Raw genomic sequence first — 8,225 nt, 5'->3', positions numbered from 1 at the left:
CATGATCCCAGAATCCTGGGATCAAGCCCTGCATCAGGCTCCCTGCTCAGCAAGGAGTCTGCTTCTCCCTCTCCCTCTGCCCCTCACTCATGCTCTCTTTCTCTCAAATAAATAAAATCTTTAAAAAAAGATAAGCATTCTGTTTTTAAAAGCATAACCACAAACTATTATCATACCTTAAATTAAATAAAAATTCTGTAAGATCAAATATCTAGTGTTCAAATTTTCCTGATTGTCTCATAAATGTTTTTCGAACAGTTTATTTGTTCAAACTAGAATCCAAATAGTGTCTGCATATTGCAACTGGTTGATACATCTCTCAAGTCTTTTTGAACTTACAGAACCTTCCTTTTCTCTTATGATTTTTGCATTAATTTTTAACCTGAGATTTAAAATATTTATTCAGAGATTCCCATACCAGCTCTTGTAGCATTAAAATACAAGATTTTGTATATGAGGGAAGATGTGCTGATTGATTCCTATAGGCCTAAAGAAATTAAAGTTGGAACTATCATTTTTTAGACTTTTTGAAATGCCTTAATACCCTGGTGACATTGGGGCAGTTTTTTCAAAGAAGGGTATGGAGACATCTTTCTTTTGAAAATTTCTTTTATAGCAAAAGATGAAAATCATCAAGAGAAGACTGAAAGTTAGGCAAAGGAGTCAATGTGGAATCATGAATGCCTTCAAGTTTGTGGCTGAGAATTGGATCTGGTGGGTTTTGACCAGATTTAATAAATAGTCAAATTCTCTTTCTTCTTTTGCACACATGTGTGTGGTATATTTATTCTACCAATCTTTCATGTTCATTGTTTCTTATTCCATGTTGACTAAGTCAACAAAGGAAGGCCACACACTATTCGTCAATAAGTCTTGTGAGTTATTCAATTATTTTTTAAATAAATTCCTTATTTTTCATTCCTTTAAAAATCCCTCCATTGTTTATGGAATTATGTCTTTAACCCCGTGTTGTTCAAAACCTGCTGTACTCTATCTCAACTTATCTCACTTCTGCCCCATATGATTCTCTAGTCCAGTTCATCTACTATGAATATTTCCATACATTTCACTCATTCTCCCTCTTGCTAATATAATTCTCCCCTAATACAAAATGCCTTCTACCATCCAATACAGCTACCTACCCCGTTCTGATTCCTGATATCAGGAGCCATTTTCCTGACCTATATAACCCTCGGTATTCTTTCTCTCTTCCTATATTACCTATTGTCTGCTACCTTCTGACATTTGCCAGACTCTGCTTAGTATTTTGACTTAACTATTCATGTGCTGTGCCTTAGGATCCCAACAAGATGCCAGCATATGCCTTAATATTCTTCATGAATTTTGGTGCAACAATCTTGTGTCCATTCTGTTAACAAAAATTTATTTTGTATGAAGCTCAGAAAATGCCATATTTCAGCTCTAGACTTCCTACACAGGTAACAATATCAACTTCACACAAATACATATTTGAGAATTACTCTTCTCAGAGGAGTATGCTAAGTGTCCATGGCATGGAGAGGTGTGAAATATGCTCCTTGCTCTCAAAGTGCAAAAGTTATAGTAAAAATCTGTCCATTTATTTATCTATCCATAGACATAGATGCACAAATACACACACACACACACACACCACAACTTCCAAAATCAGTGAGACAAAGAATCTTGCTAAGAGCACAGATTATGGAGGCAAATAGACCTGAATTGTACTCCATTCCTTGAGTAACCTTGGGTGATGTATTTACTTACTCTTTTTATTTATAATTTATTTATTCTGTTAGTCTGTTTCTTCATCTACAAATGAGGACCATCGTAATACTTAACATAGTTCTTCTGAGGATTAAATGGAATATTGTAAGTGAAGTGCTTAACACACTGCTTGCTACGTAGATAAATATTCTTGTTTTTACTAACAAGGTAGTTCAGAAAAACCAAAGATTGTTGCGTGCTAAAGGCAGTCGAAGAGGTTCACAGAGGTGATGTTGTAATTTATAAGAAAAACATCTATTTGGTCATTCCGATGATCACCGTTCCTGGCTCAGAGCTCCACAAACCCAGAGTTTTTCCTAAGTGATAACAACAAAGGTGTCTTGGGTTATGTAATGACTTTTGTGAAGTACCTCATGCTGGTTGCCTGGGGAACCAATCTTATGCTGTGAGTGTTGAATCTTTCAGTCCCAGCCCCTGACCTCCAGGGAAGGGAGAGGGTCTGGAGATTGGATCAACGCCAATGACCGATGATTTAATCAATCTTACCTAAGGAATGATGCTGCCATAAAAATCTACTGTGACAGAATCTGGAGAGCTTCTGGCTCGGTGAGCACGCAGAGATGGTAGGAGTGCCCTGCCTGGAGAGAGCATGGAAGCTCCTGCCCTTCCCGCAGGCCTCGCCCTGTGCTTCTACACTGTCTGGCTGTTCCTGAGTTACTTCCTTTTACAATAAACTGGTGATCTAGTAAGTAAAATGTTTCTCTGAGTTCTGTGAGCTTCTCTAGCAAATTAGTTAACCTGATGAGGGGATTGTGGAAACCTGACTTACAGCCAGTCTGTCAGAAGTGCAGGTAAGCTGCTGGGCTTGAGACTGGTGTCTGAAGTTGGGGGCAGGTGCAGTCTGGCAGGATCTTATGCTATCTGTGGTAGGACACCCCGCTGGTGTTGGGGGTACTGCTTGCTGAAGGTATGGAGAATGGTTTCCTGGCCCCCGCGGCCCAAGCTAGCCCACCCCCCTACATGTTGAATTTGGGCCCAAGGACACCAAAAAGAGCAGGGAAGGTGGGAATTGAATTAGATACTGGGAAGAAGGATCAAGGAAATGGTAGGGATAAGGGATTGCATAAGTAAAGATACAGACATAGGAACGCAAAGCATGATAGCAGAATGCTGAGCATGCATTTTCAATGAGCAAGACCAGGAAAAAGCTTTTCTAAAAACCTCAAGGATGCACTGTGGTTTCAACCTTTTATTTACAGAAAATACACAATTATGAAACCTTTCTTAATCTCAGTAAGACATCTTCCCTAAAAGCTATTTCTTTAAATGTATCTGGATTTACCAATGCACTAAAATGTATTATTAAGTGCTCTAATAAGAGCTTATGAAATCTTATACAATGTCTTTTCATGTGAACTCATTCTTAGTTCACCATTCAAGTAATTTAAAAAACTTCTCTCCCAAGATTCTCTTCTAGAAAAGATTCAAAACCAGAGAGCATTGTTGGCGGTGATGGAGAGGGAGGGAGGTGCTTGGGCGATTCTGGATTTGCACAGTCCTTACAAGTATTCACAGAACAATGTCTCCTTGTCACAGGTATTTCTTGAGTAACTTCAGTTTCAAAAAAAGAAAGAAAGAAGAAAGAAAGAAAGAAAGAAAGAAAGAAAGAAAGAAAGAAAGAAAGAAAGAAAGAAAGAAGAAAGAAAGAAAGAAAGAAAGAAAGAAGAAAGAAAGAAAGAAGAAAGAGAAAGAAAGAAAGAAAGAAAGAAAGAAAGAAAGAAAGAAAGAAAAAAAAAAGAAAGAAAAAGAGAAAAAAAGAAAAAAGAAAAGGACTCCTTAGTGGCTGACTCTAAGCCTTATCATCTATAAGGTTCCTCTCTGTTCCCAAGTAACCATTCTCTCAGCTGGGACAGTATATTTGCCAAGACCACAGCACCGACTCTGCTCCTGCCCACTCCACCTCTCTGTTGCACCCTTTGTAAAATGGGGATAATAATAATAACGCTTGCCTCCTAGGGTTGTTTGGGGTGATTAAATGAGTTAACATTTGTTAAGTGTTTAAAATGTGCACACTATAGTAAACATGCACACATTTTGTTGAAGACTTAAATTTATCGAAAAAAAAAAAACTGTTCTGTACAAGGTGAGGAGTCCCTATGTTTCCCCAGATATCCACCCATCCATCCATATACCCACTTAATTCACGGCCGCATGGTAACCTGGCACGCACCCCTACTTTGTGAATTATTCCAAGTTGTCTTATGGGGCAATGACATTGATTAGGAAGGATGAAAGTCTTCCAATAAATCCCCTTACTTGTGTGCTATTTTCTTTAGTGAGTCAAAAACCAAAATCAAACAAGTCTCTCGTCCTCTTTCTTTTACCAATCAAGGAGGCAGCATCACCCAGAATGAAACAAGGACACTGTGAAGATAATAGTAGACTAAGCAAAGTGTTCCTAGGCAGGTTGTTTGGGTCATTTTACTCATAGTGATTCCCAGAGCTGAGTTGCTGTCATTGCTTTCATTTTACACAGGGGTAAACTCAGGTGAGAAGAGAGGTCCAATGGTGCAGAATCGCTCAGAGTCTGGAATTAACACCCCTGAGTTCACACTCTGGTTCTGCCACTTAAAAGTTGCTATGTGATTTGGGGCAAGGCATTTAGCTTCCCTGTGCCTCAGTTTCCTCATTTCTACAATGGGAATAACCATAGTGCCTTGCTTTCCTCATGGCGTCTCTGAAGGCTTTCATGAAATAATACATGTAATGTGCAAAGCACATGGTGCTCAGTAAATACTAGCCGGTGGGAGTGTTGGTAGAGCTGGTGTTGTTGGAGGAAGTAGTAGTGGATCCAGTAGGGTACAAAAAAAGTAGAACTCAGCAATATTTCTTATCCCTTTTATGATGAAATTATCAGTGTTAAAAAAATGTGTTTTCTCTGAGATACTCAAGATGCTAAGAAAATGTGTTTTGATTATACCTTTGTGCCTAAAACCAGATATACTGAATGGAAATCTGTCTGTGGAGAAAGATCAGTGTGTCTCCCCTGAAACTGTCACCATCTAGTGTGATCCTTGCTATAGGATGGTTGGCTCCCACAGTATCTTTTGCTTAGAGAACAAACCTTGGAAGCTGGATGTGCCCAAGTCCAAGAGGGTGAACTACACTCGTTCAATGAATTTTATGTCTTATGACACCTTGAAATAAATTACAGGAAAATAGAACGGTTCAGAAAATAGGAAAAGTAATAATATATCCTAAAGGACTATCTCAGTTCTTGGGGTTAGTTTATAAGGTGCTTACTGGTTCTTTCCCCCTTGAAGAATTGTGATGAGTCTGCAGTGGAAGCAAAGTTTATTGCATGGATTTTATCACAGCTCAGCCTGGGTCTATGAACAGGACAGTCTACTGACCAGGTATCCTGGCCTTAGCCCTCGCATTTTCCCCAGTATTTGATGTGTTTTTGTTCCATTTCTAGTTGGTCAACAGAACTGACATACCGCTTGTTCTCATAGATGTTTTCAGGGGATCTTCTCGCTGATTAAATTCCCTCTCTGCTTGAGCTGATTGTAATTACCAACGAACAGATGTGGCCTCAGCTCTCAGGGAAATATTTTGCTAAGGACCCAAAGTATTTTTCTGGAGTGTCCTGTCCATGACTCAGTCCTGTGGTCATTCTTCATCATCTGATCTTCCTCCTACCACACAATTTCCGGAAGAAGCACAACCTTTTACAAGGATGGAGATTTTGAGAAATTTTGAGGAATCATCCTTTTGATTTTCCTTCTTTAGGAAGTCCCTGAAGATTATGGGATAGTCCTGAAAGGGAAAAAAAAAGTGTTTACCCTGTCTCTCAAGTCTCCAGAACTCAAAAACGGTCCTAGACTTACATAAACTGCCTCTGAAAATTGAAAAACTAGAGCAAGAGAGGCAAGGAGAAAATCATTTAGATAATACTGCACCTTTTCCCCCCAAGAAGATGGAGAAAAGGTTTGCTTTTGTCTACAGCTCTAGAAAGAAAACCTCGTTTATCAGCTCCACTGAAATGCCATCATTTATTCCAATATACAACTTTGGTAAAACTTGCTAATACACATAGTGGCCCTGGAATGTGGAACTATTAATACTTCATATCGCTCAGCTTAGAGTTGTACTTTTCTGGATTTGTCAGGCTATCCGAAGTAAATGATCACCTACTAAAAATCAGTTTGTCCTTCTTTTCTTTTTTTCCTTGTCCTAGTTTTCATTAGGATATCTATGTCATATAATATGAGTGCCCTGCACAAGTCTACTTCCTAAAGTGAGTTAAGTTTCCTTTTCATTTCATTATATCCTAGTGGTTGTAAAGGGCAATGGGTTTACCTGGTAGTGTTCAGGCAATTATTTCCCTCTTTCTGGACACCAGGTGCATATTCCTTAGCTCACAGGAAACTGTTATCTGTGGTGACTGTAAACATCCCTCTGCCTTTTCTTATCTCTTGATTGCCATTCCCATTTCCTGCTTTAATTCCAGGAACCCACTTTAATTCAAGATAGATGCCCTCAAACACGCATACAGGTTTGGGATGTGAATATGTTTCTCATGGTCCTTGCTCCTGAATGCGGCATAATATTCCACACCTGTATCTCCTACATTTGCCTATTCACTTCCTTTGTGATGAGCTCTTAGCTCCCTTCAACTCCCCTGGACCCCATACAACCCTGTGGTGAATATCCTTGTACGTGTCTCTTTATGATACTGCTTGGGGCTTTCTCTTGGATCTACGCTCAGGAAAGTTGCTCTAGAATCACTTTACTTCACTGTGTGGGAGACTTCTTTTCTGTCCACACTCACGTAACATGCTGTAGCATTTACCTTACTAATTTTCATAATGATGATTTCCTTATCCTTTTCGTAGTTGCGGAATCTGTAGTGATGCTCATTCCTGATGTTGCTAATTCATAGCTTCTCCTCTCTCTCTCTTTTTTCCTTCTGAGCAGCCTGGCTATAGGTTTACCAATTTTGTTCATCTTCTCAAAGAACCAGCTTTTGTATTCAATTTATTTTTCTCTTTGCCATTTCATTGGTTTCTGCTGTGATTGTTATCTCTTCTGCTTACTTTGGGTTTAATCAGGTTTTATTTTTTTTTAAATTTTATCTTTAAGCAATCTTTACACCCAACATGAGGCTCAAACTCAGAACCCTGAGATCAAGAGTTGTGTGCTCTACCAACTGAGCCAGCCAGGCATCCCTTAATTGGGTCCTCTGATCCTAGTTTCTTAAGATAGACGCTGAAGTCATTGACATAAGTCGGTCTTTCTTTTTCTTTCTTTCTTTCTTTCTTTCTTTCTTTCTTTCTTTCTTTCTTTCTTTTTTCTTTCTTTCTTCTCTTAGAGAGAGAGAGAGATGGAGATGAGGTTGAGGGGTAGAGGGAGAGGGAGAAAGAGACTTCTAACAGGCTTCATGCCCAGAGTCCAACACAGAGCTTGATCTCACAACCCTGAGGTCATGACCTAAGCTTAAATCGAGAGGGGGTGCTTAACTGACGGAGCCACCCAGGTGCCCCTCTTCTTTTCAAATATAAGCAGTTAATACTATAAATTTCACTGTGAGAACCTCAATACTGGCATTCCACAAATTTCAATACGTTGTGCTACAATTTCATTCAGTACAAAATACTTTCTAATTTCCTTTCCAATATCTTCGTTGATCCATGGGTTACTTAGAAGTGTGTTTTTAAATTTCCAAGTATTTGAAGGTCTTTTCCAAGTGTACTTTTGTTATAGGTGTCTAACTTAATTCCAGTATGACAACATGTTCTGTGTGATTTGAATCCTTTTAAAATGTGTACATGTTTTAAATCTCAGAATGTGATCTTTCTAAGGTTCCATGTGCACTTGAAAAATACTTGTGTATTTTGCTGCTGTTGAATGGCATTTCCTATAAATGCCAGTTAGGTCAAGTTGGCTGCTAGTCTTCTCTATCTTTGCTGATTTTCTGTCTACTTGAACTACCAATTATTGAGAGAGGAATATCAAAATTCCCAACTCTAATTGTGGATTCATATATTTTTCCATTCAGCTTTCATTTTTTGCTTTATGTATTCTGTAGCTCTATTACTAGGGGCACCAATGTTTAGAATTTGTATGTTTTCTTGATGAACTGACCCCCTTTATCATTATGTAATAAACTTTATCTTTGATAATGTTTTGTTTGCAAATATAATTTGGTATTAATATATAGCACTTCACCTTTATTTTTCCTAGATTAAATTCTGAAATAAGTTCTGAGAATGAGAGTGAGCTACTTTGTATAATTTTGTATTAGTTACATGAAGAAAAATAAAAATCAACAAGTGATATTAACTTTAATAATATATTTTCTTTAACCCCAAATTTGCAAAAATATTCTCATATTACCATGTAACCAACATAAAAGTATTAATGTGATATTTAACATTCTTTTCCTATCTTCAAAATTCAGTTTATATTTTTTTTATTCACAGAACATCTAAATTTGAGCTAGCCACATTTCA

At 38.1% G+C, this 8,225-nt stretch overlaps 1 long non-coding RNA gene across 1 annotated transcript; it reads left to right on the top strand.

The window, feature by feature from the left end:
* The first annotated feature begins 2,167 nt into the window (after positions 1-2,167).
* LOC140634792 (uncharacterized) lies at positions 2,168-3,725 on the top strand. The gene is made up of 2 exons (XR_012032177.1): positions 2,168-2,455; positions 3,307-3,725. It is a non-coding gene; the product is annotated as an uncharacterized lncRNA (long non-coding RNA).
* Positions 3,726-8,225: the final 4,500 nt, after the last annotated feature.

Source organism: Canis lupus, chromosome 6 (genome assembly GCF_048164855.1).
Source record: "Canis lupus baileyi chromosome 6, mCanLup2.hap1, whole genome shotgun sequence".
Classification (NCBI taxonomy): Eukaryota; Metazoa; Chordata; class Mammalia; order Carnivora; family Canidae; genus Canis; species Canis lupus.
This window is presented reverse-complemented; position numbering and strand designations above follow the sequence as displayed.